Genomic DNA, 15619 nt, shown 5'->3' on the forward strand with positions numbered 1-15619 from the left:
GTCCTTAAGGAATTGCAAATTAAAATAAGATACCAATGCACCCCTACTAGAATCCAAAACACTGAAAAACACCAAGTACAGTTGAGAAGGTAAAGCAAAGGGAACCATCATTCATTGCTGGTGCAAATATAAATTGATAAAACCGCTTTGGAAGATAGTCTGGTGTGCATGTATGCAAAGTCTTATTAGGTCATGTCCAACTCTTTGTGACCCTATGGACTGTAGCCTGCCAGGCTCCTCTAGCCATGGGATTTTCCAGACAAGAATAGTGGAGTGGGTTGCCATTTCCTACACTCCAGAGGATCTTCCCGACCCAGGGATTGAACCCACATCTCTTAGGTCTCCTGCATTGGTAGGCAGGTTCTTTACCTCTAGCACCATCTGGGAAACCCAGTATCTGGCAGTTTCTTATAAAACTAAACTTGCTGTTAACACACTAACCTGCAATTTCACTTCCTAGTTTTTATGCAAATGGGTTGAAAACATGTCACAGAAAAACCTGCTCGTGAACATTTATGACAGCTTTATTCACAACTGTCCAAAATTTGGAGCAAGCAAGATGTCTTTTAATGGGTAAGCGGATAAATAAACCTCCACACAGTGAAATATTAGTCAGTGTTTAAAAGTTTGCTATTAAGAAAAGACGTGGAGGAACCTTAAAAGCATGCTGCTAAGTGAAAGAAGCCAGTCCAAAAAGGCCTCACACTGAATGACTCCAGTTATATGACATTCTGGAAAAGGCAACACTATGGAGATGGAAAAGAAAAAAGAAATCAGTGCCAGGGACTTCAGTGGAGGGATGGAAGGATAAATATTTTCCCCTAATATCTAATATTTGAATGGCATTATCTGTTTTATTTATTTCAGGTAGAGGTATACATCTGGTTCCTGTTACTCTATCTTGGTCATTAATGAATTAACAGTAACTTTGTATTATGTATTTTATTGGTCAATATTATGTGTGCAATTAATATTGCTATTTAGTGGTAGAGAGTCTAAGAATTTTTCAGTATTGAAGAAGGGGTCTCATGAACACTCCCACTGAAAAGCCCAGGGACAGACAATTCATAAAAGAAGAAATTAAACTAGTAAAATTTTTCAAAAGAATTTTTCAATACAAAATTTTCAACTTAAAAACATTTTTATCATACTGTCAAACATGAAAAAAGCATAATTCTTAGTGTTGAAGATATCGGACATGGACAAGTCCGTACTCTCATAAACTGAGGATGAAAACAAAATTTTTTCCAGTATTATGGTGAAATAATCAACATACATCCCTATAGAAGTTTCAAGTGTATAGCTTGATGATTTGATTTGTGTGTATTGTGAGATGAGTATTACAGTAGGTTTAACTGACTTCCATCCTCTTATACAGGTACAATAAAAATTAAAAAGTTCTCTTATGATGAGACTTCTTGGACTCTATTCTCTCAACAAATATCTTGTGTATCATGGAACAGTGTTAGCTACAGTCATCACGTTGTATATTATGTCCCTGCTGCTGCTGCTAAGTCGCATCAGTCGTGTCCGACTCTGTGCGACCCCATAGACGGCAGCCCATCAGGCTCCGCCGTCCCTGGGATTCTCCAGGCAAGAACACTGGAGTGGGTTGCCATTTCCTTCTCCAATGCATGAAAGTGAAAAGTGAAAGTGAAGTCACTCAGTCGTGTCTGACTTTTCGCGACCCCATGGACTGCAGCCTACCAGGCTCCTCTGTCTTCGGGATTATCCAGGTAAGAATACTGGAGTGGGTCGCCAGTGCCTTCTTCGATATTACTTACCTATCTTATGACTAAAAGTTTGTACTTTTAGTCATCATCCTGCTGTTTCTCCTCTTTGCACCATTGGCCTATAGTAACCACAAGTCTGATCTGTCTTTCTATGAGTTTGGAGGTTTTTGCTTTTTTTTTAGATTCCACATGTAAGCAAGATCATATAGTATTTGTCTTTCTCTGTCTGATTTATTTCACTTAACATAATGCTGTTTTGGTGCATCCTTGTTGTTGAAAATGGTAAGATTTCCTTTTTTTTTGGCTGAATAATATTATGTGTGCATGCTCAATCACTCAGTCGTGTCCGACTGTTTGTGACCCCATAGGCTATAACCCACCAGGCTCCTTTGTCCATGGAATTTTCCAGGCAAGAATACTGGAGTGGGATTGCCATTTCCTACTCCAGGGAGAATAATATTTATATATATTAAATATGATATATATAGATCACAACTCTTTTATCCATGTATCCACTAATGGACGCTTAGGTTAGAAATAAAAATTTTACATTGCTTTATGGGGTGTAACTTGGCAATATATACAAAATGTTGACTGTGTGTGCCTGTGATCTCACATTTCCACTTTTAGGATTTTTTTTTTCCCACAGAAATAATTAGGTGAATGTACAAAAGTGAACATTTGGAGATGAGCATCACAACACTGTTTATAATATTAAAACTTTAAAAACAGTAAATTGTCCTTCTAAAGGAAGGGTTAGTTAACTAAATTATGGTAATTTAGGTATTGGAACACTGACAGCTATTTTAAAAATGAGGTCAAGATGTTTTCTTTCTTTTTCTTTTGAGTGAAAATAGCAGCTTGCACAACACCATGTGAAATATGATTCTATTTAAGTAAATATTTTATATATAAGCATAGGCTTTTAATGATATTCACTAAAATGTTAACAGAGGCTGTCTCTAGGGAGTGATCTTTGGGCTGAGGTTGGAGGAGGGGGAAAGTTGCATTTTCACTTATGTTCTGTGGTAATGCTTGGATTTGTTTTATAGTGTGCATACTGAATTTTACAATTTGCAGATATAAGGAAGATTAAAAATTTGACACTAGAAATAAATAGAAGAGATCCTTACCTTTGAAAATGTTTAGAAATCCTGGTTATGTGATTTCTTATTGATTTCAAATTCCTTATTGATTTAACATTTTATGCTTCTGACCTCTAGACCAACCTTTAAGATTCCTTCCAGTGCTAAAAGTCTGTGGCTTTCTTCTGCTTGCTGTTGCTGCTGCCATGTCAAATGAGAACTGCTTAGGTAAATCTTAGAGACTCCCTAATGGTGAGACCCTTACCCTAGTTCAGGTTCTAGTTTTCCTCCTATTTCAAGTGATTTTATTCCTGGGTGACAGTCTTGAGCTGGTTATGAAAATATGTAGAAGAGCATTGGGATTGGAAAAGCTAGAAGTAGTTCTAAGAATCTCTGCTTTCCTGAACCTAGAACCTGTTATACAGAGGGAAGTATGTCAGAAAGAGAAAAACAAATATCGTATATTAACACCTATGTACGGCATCTAGAAAAAAATGGTACCGATGAACGCATTTGCAGGGAAGGAATAGAGATGCAGATGTAGAGAACAGACTGGATATAGCAGGTGAAGGAGAGAGTGGGACCAATTGAGAGCGTAGTGTTGACATATATACACTATCGTGTAAAGTAGATGGCTAGTGGGAGGCTGCTGTATTGCACAGGGAGCCCAGCCTGGCGCTCTGTGATGACCTAGCCGGGTGTGATGGGGGGAGGAGACTGAGGCTCCAGAAAGAGGGGAAATATATATATTTATGACCGATTTGCATTGTCATACAACAGAAACCAACGCAAAATTGTAAAGCAATTTTCCTCCAATTAAAAAATAAATAGATCTCTGCTTTTTTAGGGGGTCAGGTGTAGTCCAGATCTGAGTGCGAACAGGGATCATCAATTGAGTTTTCATATATATATATATATATATCAGGACTTTTCTATTTTACTCTTAGATTCAGGATATCACTACTAGGATGGTTTATCATTTGTTTAATTAGAACTTATTATCTCCAATTTGACATGACTCAGCCATGTTTTCCTTCCAGAGCTCTTTCTTTTATGTGTTCAGGCAAGCTGAAAAGCCTCAAAATTATTTTGAATTCCTTTCTAGTAGGTTACCTCATACTCAGTTAGCTATTAAATTCTGTTTCACTTTAAGTTTATGGTTCAGTACAAGGGACTACGGTTTCTTTAACTAGTGTTGCTCAGCTTTTCTGTTCACTCTTCTCAGTCTTACTTCCATTATCTTTCCAACCCTGGGTGTTTCTTACCTGGAACTTAAAATCTTTCCACCTAGGGTTGCGTATTTATTGATACTTCAATACTAAGCCAGTTTAGATGGTTGCAATATAAGTATTTTTAGTACTTATTCTTGTACCTGCTTTATGCTAAGAATTGCATGTATGTGTGAGAGTGTGACTGTCTGGATATGTTGGGTGATGGTGGAAGGGGTGATGATGTGTAAAGTAATAGAAGACAGAATCTATGTCTCAGAATTACTTTTAAAGTATGAAGTTAATTAAACACTATTATGATTTCCTGGCTTCAGCCCCAGCTATAAAATCTTCCAAAGGTTACATCAAAATGAAATGCCTGATCAAGAAATTCAAAACCTTTATCATTCCTAATTTGCCTTACTCACCTTCCAACTGATTCCTGCTTGTTAGCTCTTCTTCCTCAGTCCCGATGTTCACTCCCCTCTTTCTGGACTCATTCACTCAAGAATGATCACTGTCTCCTGCTGCAAGGTCAGACTTTCACTGGAGGTGTCCTTCAACTCTTTAGGATATCCCGTTACCTCCTGGCCCTTCTCTTATTATTATCACAACCACTGCCACAACGTTTTCTGTATCTCCCAAATGCCTGTTAGAGTTCTCATTACAGGCTTGCTGAAGCAATCTTAAATGGTAACTTTCTCAGGAAAATAAGGACTCCTGGACTTATATCCCATACTCACTCAAACAGTTTGTATTTTCCCACAAGAGATGTACATAGATAATTAGGTCTTTGAGAGCAAAAATTCTGACTTTAACTTGTCTTTAACTACCAAAGTGCTTTAGATGTGTAAGTTTCTTGAGGACTTCCTTGATGGGCCTGTGGCTAAGACCCTGAACTCCCAATGTAGGGGGCTTAGTTTCAATTCCTGGCCAGGAAATAAGATTCAAGATGCCACAACTAAAAGAACCTGCATGCTGCTACAAAGATCATAGATCCCATGTGCGGCAACTAAGACCTGACACACAATTTTTTTAAGAAAATTTCTTGAATTAATGAGTAAATAGTTTTATATAACTAGATCCTTCCAGGGTGAGTGTCAATTACTTCTCTTGGCTTTGTGTTGGGTAATGTCTCTTCATTAATCCTTAGCCATGTTTTAATTCTAACTTTGACGTTCAATAGTACTATTATGTACTGAATGATGTGGTTTGATATTCTTTGTTATAGTTTCTTCCACTCTTATTTTATCCTAAAAATCATGTAAGTACCTGTTCTATAGACTGTATATGTGTGTGTGTTTCCAAATTTGTAGGCTGAAATCTAATCCCCAATGTATTTGGGGTAGAGCCTTTGGGAGGTGATTAGGTCCTGAGGGCAGAAACTTCATGAATAGAATTAGTGTCCTCATAAATGGGCCAAAAGTGGAAGCAGTGATAGATTTTATTTTGGGGGCTCCAAAATCACTGCAGATGGTGACTGCAACCATGAAATTAAAAGATGCTTGCTCCTTGAAAGGAAAGCCATGACAAATCTAGACAGCATATTAAAAAGCAGAGATATCACTTTGCCAACAAAGGTCCATATAGTGAAAGCTATGGTTTTTCCAGTAGTCATGTATGGATGTGAGAGTTGGACCATAAAGAAGGCTGAGTGCCAAAGAATTGATGCTTTTGAACTGTGATGTTGGGGAAGACTCTTGAGAGTCCCTTGGACTGCAAGGAGATCAAATCCCTCAATCCTGAAGGAAATCAACCCTGAATATGCATTGGAAGGACTGATGCTGAAGCTGAAACTCCACTACTCTGGCCACCTGATGTGAAGAGCTGACTCATTGGAAAAGAGCCTGATGCTGGGAAAGATTGAAGGCAAAAAAAGAGGGTAGCAAGGATGAGATGGTTAGATAGCATCACTGACTCAACAGACATGAATTTGAGCCAACTCCAGCAGACAGTAGAGGACAGAGGAGCCTGGCATGCTACAGTCCATGGGGTCGTAAACAGTCAGTCATGACAGTGACTGAAGAACAACCAAAGGGGCTTCCCTCAAGGCGCAGGGAGTAAAGAATCCACCTGCAATGCAAGAGATACAGGAGGTGTGGGTTTGATCCCTGGGTTGGGAAGATCCCTTGGAGGAGGAAATGGCAATCCATTCCAGTATGCTTGCCTGGAGAATCCCATGGACAGAAGAGCCTGGCAGGCTACAGTCCATGGGGTCGCAAAGAACTGGACATGACTGAGCATGCATGTGCTACTCTCTCCTCATAAAAGAGACCCCAGAGAGCTCTCTCCATGTGTGCAGACACAGTAGGAGGACAACCATTTATGAACCAGAAAGAGGGCTCTCACCTGCCACCGAATCTGCCAGTATCTTGCTCTTGGACTTCCCAGCCCCCAGAACTGAGAAATTTCTATTTTTCACAAGCCACCCAGGTGGCTTGTTACAACATCCCAAGTAGACTAAGGTGGCTTGTGAAGCATGCACATACTCCAGGCCTTTTGGGCCTTTCCAAACCTACGGAATCAGAAAGTTCTTTCTGAATCAGAAAGAATCTGTATTTTTAACACCCAACTGAGTTGATTCTTATGGCCAGAGAAGTTTGGAAACTGTTCTATTGAGAAACAATAAATATTGGTTGAGGTTAATGGTTCTCTTTGATCATTATGCCAAATACAGTTCATGAGCATTAACCTGATGTTGGAGAAGGAAATGGCAACCCACCCCAGTGTTCTTGCCTGGAGAATCCCAGGGACGGGGGAGCCTGGTGGGCTGCTGTCTATGGGGTCGCACAGAGTCGGACACAACTGAAGCGACTTAGCAGCAGCAGCAGCAGCAACCTGATGTCAGAATGCCTGAATTCCAGCCTTGTTAATTACCATCTGAGTGATTGGGGGCTAGTCCAGGGTTTCTTAAACTTGTCTGCAAATTAGAATCAGAGGGCTTCTTTACCGTTTGAACCACCAGGAAAGCCCACACAGGGTCTCTAAAAAATTCCAAAACCCAGGCCACACCCAAGACCAGTTAAATCACATTCTCTAGTGCTGTGACACAGACGTCAGTATTTTTCGATGTTCTCCCGCCAAGTGATTGATGTCAACACACAAACAAGCTTGGGAATCACTGAACTAATTTACTCTTTGTTTATTCAAGAGTCAAATGTGGACAATAACTTCCATTCGAAAATGTTACTCTCATTAATACATGTGAATATATGTTATAAATGATAAATTTTTTTGTGTTAGTTGCTCAGTTGTGTCAGACTGTTTGCGACCCCATGGACTCTAGCTGTCTAGGATTCTTGGTCCATGGAATTCTCCAGGCAAGAATACTGGAGTGGGTTGCTATTTCCTTCTCCAGGGGATCTGATCTTCCCGCCCCAGTGATTGAACTGGGGTCCTCCGCATTGCAGGCAGATTCTTTACCACCTGAGCCACCAGGGAAGCCTAAATGATAAAACTTTATATAAACCTAATTATATTTTAGGCTTTAAAATATTTTTAATAAAAATTAACAAATTTGCCAGTAATAATTTTAATATTTTATATATATATATTTGTAGTGCTTTTAATTGTGATGATCAGTTCAACAGTTTAGTGGGATAGATTCAGCTTGTAAAGGAAACCATCATTCAGAAAGCTAACCTTACTATTTAGGTAAATTTCCTTCAAGCGGCCCTGGTTTAAAGCAGTGGTTCTCAGCTCTTACAGCGTATCAACATGTTCCTTGACTGGGGTTTATCCTCAAAGATTTTGACTCCATAGTTCTGGAGTGGGGCTCCAGCAACTACAAGTTTATAAAGATAAACATGTCATTCTGTTGCCCTGTTGCAAACCATGGTGAGTCTGCTATTTATGTCTACTTAGGCCTTTTGCTTTATCCATGATATTTAGTCATAAATGTTCTACTTTTCTCCTGTCAGAACTCTCTCTTCATCACGTAAGCAGAAAACAATTTTAGAATAGTTTAAAAAATATCTGAAGCCAGGACTTCCCTGGTGGTCCAGTGGTTACGAAGCTGCTTGCCAAAGTGGGGGACATGGGTTTGATCACTGGTGTGGGAAAATTCCACATGCTGTGGAGCAACTAAACCCATGTGCCACAATTATGGAGACTGTGCTCCAGAATCTGCATGCCTAGAGCTGGTACTCTGCTAGCAAGGGAAGCTCATGCACCACAACTAGAGACTAGCCCCTGCTCGCCGAAACTAGAGATTGAGAGCAGTAAAGGAGACCCAGTGGAGCCAGAAAGAAAATAAAAAACAAAGCAAAAAACTTTTGAAGCCGTATGGGTACCATTCTTTATTACCAGTACCATTCAATCTTTAATACAATCTTGCAGGTTTTTCTTTTTTATCTGAACTGGCCTTCTTGATTTATACTCAACCTTTCTAATGGCTATAATTACTATCTGCGTTTCTAAAAATTCAGAGAATGTGTGGGTCCTCTGCTGACCTGAATCTGTCTCCCTAGGGTCGAATCACTTTCAGAATCACTTTCGTCAGCTTCATGGTGCATGGGTAGCACCTAAGAGGCTCGTTAACAACATACAGTCTATCCAGACCTGGTGGATTAACCTTTGGGTTGAAGCTGAAGATTCTGGATTCTAAGCTATCTGCCTAGGTTATTCCAGTGCACACTGCACTTGAGAAGTATTGGCTCTATGGAACTAAGTGGCTGGGGAAGCTTTGGTGAGGTAACTCACCAAAGGAAGGGTTCATAAGATCCAGACACAAAACTCTGTAAGGAACTCTGTGTTCTCTTCCTTGCTGTGCTTTACCTTTGTGCAAATAATGTTAGGTAACCATGTGTTTAGGGGCTCCCTGGTGGCTCAGCTGGTAAAGAATCTGCCTGCAGTGTGGGAGACCTAGGTTCGATCCCTGGGTTGGGAAGATCCCCTGGAAGAGGAAATGGCAAGCCACTCCAGCATTCTTGCCTAGAGAATCCCATGGGCAGAGAAGCCTGGCGGGCCCATGGGGTCATGAAGAGTCGGACACGACTGAGCAACTGAGCACAGCACAGCACACAGGTGGTGTAGTAGGAAAGAATTCATCTGCCAGTGCAGGAGATGCAAGAGATGTGAGCTCAATTTCTGGGTCGGGAAGATCCCCTGAAGAAGGAAATGGCTACCCACTGCAGTATTCTTGCCTGGAAAATTCCATGGACAGAGGGCAGTTCAGTTCAGTTCAGTTCAGTTGCTCAGTCATGTCTGACTCTTTGTGACCCCATGGACTGCAGCATGGGGACGGAGGGCAAGGAGAGAACAAAGAAAGAGGCAGGCAACTCTAGATTGGTAGGTGGCAGTTAATAGGCAAAGGAACTTACATAAAAGGCTTGTCTTGGGCAGCTGCAAGATGAGTAGATGTCCTCAGCTGCCCACCAGAATCTTAAGAGTTTATGTAGAGGCCTTGGCAGTGTTCTGTCTTGTATACCATCCAAACAGTCTCAATAAACATAGCTCTCTCGAGGCTGTGTCCTTGAAACCGTTCCCACTGTGAGAATGGTGGGCAGAACATACATTCCAAGGGCAAGGGAGGGTGTAAGAAGCCTCCAGATGTGCAGGTCCAGCTCCTGGTTAACTGGTGGTCATGTTCTCTGGATGACCTCTTCCAACAGCTGGTAGGCTTGGAGCAGTAAGGCCTATTGACTTTTGTTGCCGATCCCAGCATGGAGACTGGGTCAGAGAAGACACAGTGAGCGCATTGGTTTACAATGAGGAAATATTCCCTTTCCTTCTCTTTCTGTTTTCCTTTCTTCCTTCATCCTGACCTTTCCCCATATTTGTCTTTTCCCTTGGTTTGTTGGTTTGTGGCCCATTCTTGAGGAAACAGCCATCTAGAACAGACCTGGATATAAAAGCAAAGCAAAGAAAAAACCCTTTACATCAGAAATCACATCAATAACAAACAAAACACCCAATTCATCTTTAAATTACACCATTAGCACATTTGATAAATCACTTGGGTTAATTATTTTTACTGTTACGTATAATTGTATTTGATCCGTCTTTCATTTCATGACTATGCTTTTATTTGTTTACTTTCATTTACCAGCACTACCCACTCCAGTATTCTTGGGCTTCCCTCGTGGCTCAGCTGGTAAAGAATCCGCCTGCAATGCAGGAGACCTGGGTTTGATCCCTGGTTTGGGAAGACCCCCTGGAGAAGGGAAAGGCTACTCACTCCAGTATGCTAGCCTGGAGAATTCCATGGACTGTATAGTTCACGGGGTCGCAAAGAGTCGGACACGACTAAGCGACTTTCACTTTTCACCAGCACTTTAATGCATCCTGAAAGGCTTCATCTGCCTATGGTTTCAGGTAAACTGTGTTCTTTCTGCAAAACGTGTAGTAAATGATTTTCTACTAAAATATGTTAGCTTGGTAGGAACGTATAAGGATGGATCACTGGATTTTCATATTCTATGTTTTATGTCTTAAAGAAACTTGTGTATTGTTAATCAATTTTTATGGTAAATCAGTATTGAATGAGCTTCAGACTCAACAGTACTTGAAACCCGAAGAAACTTAAGACTAGACTTCAAAAAAAGTTCACCTTTTTTTTCCCTTTTAGTACTTGCTGTGGAGTGCTCGCGCTTTTCTTTCCCTCTGCTGCCGCCCAGTTCCCCACTAGCCATTGCCATGGGTTTTGGAGACCCAAAACGCCCACAGGCCTCCAGGTGCTCAACGACTACTTGGCGGACAAGAGCTACATTGAGTGGTACGTGCCATCAAAAGCAGATGTGGCAGTATTTGAAGCCATCTCCCGCCCACCATTTGCCAACTTGTGTTATGCCATCCATTGGTGAAGTCACATCACCTCTTACGAAAAGGGAAAGGCCAGCCTGTCAGGAGTGAAGAAGGCCTTGGGCAAGTTAATGTGGCAGACATCACAGAAAGTGGAGCTATAGATAGTAAAGATAACGATGACAACATTGATCGCTTCGGATCTGAGGAGGAGGAGGAACGTGAAGAAGCCAAGGGGTGAAGAGAAGAGCGCCTTGCACAGTATGAGTCAAAGAAAGCCAAAAATCCAGACCTTGTTGCCCAGTCTTCCGACTTATTAGACGTGAAACCTTGGGATGGTGAGACAGATCTTGCAAAACTAGAGGAGTGCATCAGAAGTGTTCAAGAGGACAGCTTGGTCTGGGCCTCTTCTAAACTAGTTCTGGTTGGGTATGGCATTAAAAAACTTCAAATCCAGTGTGTAGTTGAAGATGACAAAGTTGGGACAGACATGCTGGAGGAGCAGATCACTGCTTTTGACGAGTATGTACAGTCTATGGACCTGGCTGCATTCTACAAGATCTAAAATCCATTGTGGATCAGTGCCCTGAAATAAGTTTGAAAGATTAAAAAAAAAAAAAGGTTAGGTTAGATTGTGTGCACAGGCTAAGTTGCTTCAGTCGTGTCCAACTCTTTGTGACCCCATGGACTGAAGCCCTCCAGGCTCCTCTCTCTGTCCATGGGATTCTCTAGGCAAGAATACTAGAGTGGGTTGCCATGCCCTCCTCCAGGGGATCTTCCCAATCCAAGGACAGAACCTGAGTCTCATGTCTCCTGCATTGGCAGGCGGAGTCTTTACCACTAGGGCCACCTGGAAAGCCCTAGACCAGGATGAGAGCAGACAAACTGATTAATCTTTTTCCAAATCTTTTGCATAAAACTCCAATTATAAACACAGCTCTCTGCCCATCTTCCTGCCACTCCCTGCTTCCACAGACAAGTTGTGCTCTTTATTGTGATTTGGAAAAGACCAACCATAATGGCTAAGTCAGTGCTGTTTAAGTAAGAGCTATAATCATATCCACTTCATCTCTATGTTTGTTTAAACTCTGTTACTTCTCATGTGAATTACAGAAATTGCCCTTGTCCCGGAACAACCTTCCCAACCCATTCTCTAGCCCAAGGCTGACTAAGGTAATCTTTCTAAAATATACATTTTGCCATTTCTCCCTTTTGCTTAAAATCTTCTGTTGGTCTCCTATGCTGTGTTCTCTGTTGTTCTGGTCATCCAGAATGATTTCATTACACATGGAAATTAAATGAGAGTCTTAAATTTAATATTAGAGGGCACATAAGTCAGTCCTTCCTAGGGCATGGCAGCTAAAAGAGGAGAAGTTCAAGAGCTGTCAATGGCCATATTCTTCATCCCTTGCAGGAACCACAAAGAGAAGCAGAGATGAGAGACAGGGAGCAAGCTGCTGCTTGTGTTGGAAGCCCTGGTGCAAACTGTCCTAACTCTTGCCTGTACCCCTGTCCTTCCAGAAGTTGCTGGTTCTGCCCTTCCTTGCATCACATAATATACCCCAGGACATTCCTATAATGTCCCTCCATTCACCTAGGCTTAGAAGTAGGTTTGTCACTTGCAAATAAGAGTCTTAAGTTAGAACAGCTTGTAAGGAAAAATACAACTGCTCCTGATACTTAGCAAGCACTCTGTTAATCCTTGTCATGATCATTTGCCTGATTTTCAGCATCATCCCTGTAACAAAAGGATACATATCAGTCCTCTTAGGTTACATTAATACAGAATTGGCACTTAAGAACTAATGACTAGTAATGTAATCAACATTAGTGCCACTGAAGGAAGAAAAAAATAATAGCTTGTAAGGCCCTTCATGATATGGCCCCAGATTATCAAAATCATAGTCTCCATATAACTCTTAGGAAGATGCTCAGCTTCAAGTAACAGAACACAGACAAACAGACTTATAAGGCATTCTGTTCTCTCTCGTACCAAGAAGGGTAGACAAAGATAGTGCTGGGAATGGTTTATCAGCTCAACTAAATGATAATGGGGCTTCCCAGGGGGCTCAGTAGTAAGGAATCCACTGCCAAGCAGGAGCTACAGGAGACAAAAGTTCGATCCCGGGGTCAGGAAGATCCCTTGGAAAAAGAAATTGCTCCCCACTCCAGTATTCTTGCCTGGAGAATCCCATGGACAGAGGAGCCTGGAGGGCTACAGTCCATGGGGTCGCAAAGAGTTGGACATGACTTAGCGACTAAACTACAATAAAATGTTAATGCCTTAGCTCTTTGCAATTTGAGTCTTTCCTTGATCCCAGGATGGTGGTAGCAGCTCCAGACAGTCTTTAAGACTGCATGCTTGGGGCTGCTGCACTGGGACGACCCAGAGGGATGTTACGGGGAGGGAGGAGGGAGGGGGGTTCAGGATGGGGAACACGTGTACACCTGGGGCGGATTCATGTTGATGTATGGCAAAACCAATACAATAGTGTAAAGTAATTAACCTCCAATTAAAATAATAATAAAAAAAGACTTCTGTGAGCATCTTCGATAAGGAAGCAGAGGGCAGCAGCTTTCTCCTTGGGAGGGTCTGCTTTTGGCCTGGAAAGGAAGCCCCAGCGGACTTGTCCTTAGATCTCATTGGCCAGCACTGGGTCACATGCCCAATCCTAGACTCATGATTGTGAAGTGAAAAGTACCTTCGTTCGTTCTCTAGTTGGCCATAAATCCCTGGAGCTGTGCTAGTTATTGGAGGCTTTGTTAGCAGAGAATAGAAAGTGGAGCTGTGTCTAACATGAAGCCATATCTCCCACAGATGTATTTCCATTACCACCATCATTGCCACCCAATTCTAAAAGCCAGTTTGATTGAACTGCCTTTAGCACTCAAACACGTTATACTCTCTGTGGTGTCTGGGTCTTTGCACATGACTTTTGCTTTACCCAGAACTCACTGTCTTTGCCTCATTTACTAACATCTTGGTGGGAATGGCTGCTACGTCCCCCTTCAGGCCTCAGTTTCAATACCACTTCCTTTGAAAAGTCTTCCCTGATCCCCAGTACTCCAGCACCCTTTTGTTATTCCTGTCTTAGATCCTGGCAAACTACAGATCTTCCTTGACCTATGATGGGGCTGTGTCCTGATGAAACCATTGCAAGTTGAAAATATTGTAAGCCGCAAATGTATTTAATACACCTAACTTACTGAACATCATAGTTTAGTCCAGCCTACCTTAAATGTTCTTAGAACACTTACAATAGCCTACAGTTGGACAAAATCATCTAACACAAAGCCTGTTTGATAATAAAGTGTTGACTAGCTCACGTAACTTATTGAATAGTGTACTGAAAGTTAAAAACACAATGGTTGTCTGGATAGAGAATGGTTGTGATTGCATGACTGACTGGGAACTGTCTGGTGTCAGAAGACAGTATTGTGTCAGAGGTTGCCAGCACAGGAACAGATCAAAATTCAAAATTCCAAGTATAGTTTCTGTTGAATGTGTATAACTTCTTTACTATCACAAATCAAACTACTATAAATTGGGGACTGTTTGTATATTGTAATTTTCTGTCTACTTATTTATATTCCCTACTAGATTGAAATCTTTTGATTGACCGAGTCTTATTTCTCTATGACCTCACCTAGAACTTGTACATAGTAGGTGATCAATAGATACTTGTAAAAGTATTAATAAATGGAGTGAAGCACTTTTGGGGTGCACTCAAAATCAACATGTGTTAAAACCACTTAAAAAAGGTCACAGGGACATAGATGTTAATTTACTTCTGATTTTTGTTCAAAGGAATAAACAAAAGAGTATTTTGTTTAAAAAAACTTCCTTACAGACATTTACATTTAAAAGCTTTTGCCATGGTGGTCTCCAAAGAAAGAGAATGGAGAAGGATGATTTCTTGCTCAGGTAGGGATGTATTTATTTTGCTTGTCTTACACAAAAACTAAAGATTCTAAGAGTTTTCAAACGCTCTTTAACTAGTTTTTCAGACATATTTTGCATGTGCATTCATAACATAGAAACTAAATGTAGCTGCTAAATGAACTTACTTGAATTTTATAAGATGCTATCTTATTCTATAACTACTTGATACCATTAGGAAAAAGCAACAATGTGATATGACGTGACACTTTCAGTTCCTTTTGTAAGCAGATACACTTAAATAAACTCCGGGAGTTTGTGATGGACAGGGAGGCCTGGTGTGCTGCAGTCCACAGGGTCGCACAGAGTAGGACAGGACTGAGGGACTGAACTGAACTGAAATTTAAATAAGGACTGAACGAATGAATGAAATTAAGTGGTAAACAATTATGACCAAATTTGATTAATATAATAGACATCAATTCAAAATTTTAGCACCCTGAAGTTCAATATTGAGATTGTAATTTATATGAAACATTCATTCACAAATTGTTAAAAAGAGAATTTACCAAGCATGATGAGTTGAGGCCTCTTAGGATTTTCAATGTAGTATTGCCACTTTTGCATGTCATACCCTGGTATATTTTGTCAGTGACCACCCCAAAAGCTGCCCATTTGGAGTGGGGCCCAGAGTCAGAGGAGGTTGTCTAACTGGCCCCAGATGCAAGGCAAGCATCTCTGCCTTGGCTCTAGGGAGCTAGTGGGTCCAGTGTGGCTGTAATGGTCTGTGACCCTTCTGAAAGCTGTATGGTGCCTATGCCAAGCTCCAACAAGACCATCACAGAAGAGACCTTTTCTGTTTGGGAAAATGCAAAGGGTAGTTTAGCAAGTGAGTCTTCATTTTGAGAAATGACTCCTGGCTTATGGCTAGGCTCATAGAGAGCCTGAATCACTCAACTATCTGGCATAAGA

General features: G+C 41.1%; 1 pseudogene; it reads left to right on the plus strand.

The window, feature by feature from the left end:
* Positions 1 to 484: 484 nt before the first annotated feature.
* Positions 485 to 11362, plus strand: LOC120878271 (annotated as a pseudogene).
* Positions 11363 to 15619: the final 4257 nt, after the last annotated feature.

This window comes from Oryx dammah, unplaced genomic scaffold (genome assembly GCF_014754425.2).
Source record: "Oryx dammah isolate SB20612 unplaced genomic scaffold, SCBI_Odam_1.1 HiC_scaffold_18, whole genome shotgun sequence".
Lineage (NCBI taxonomy): Eukaryota > Metazoa > Chordata > Mammalia > Artiodactyla > Bovidae > Oryx > Oryx dammah.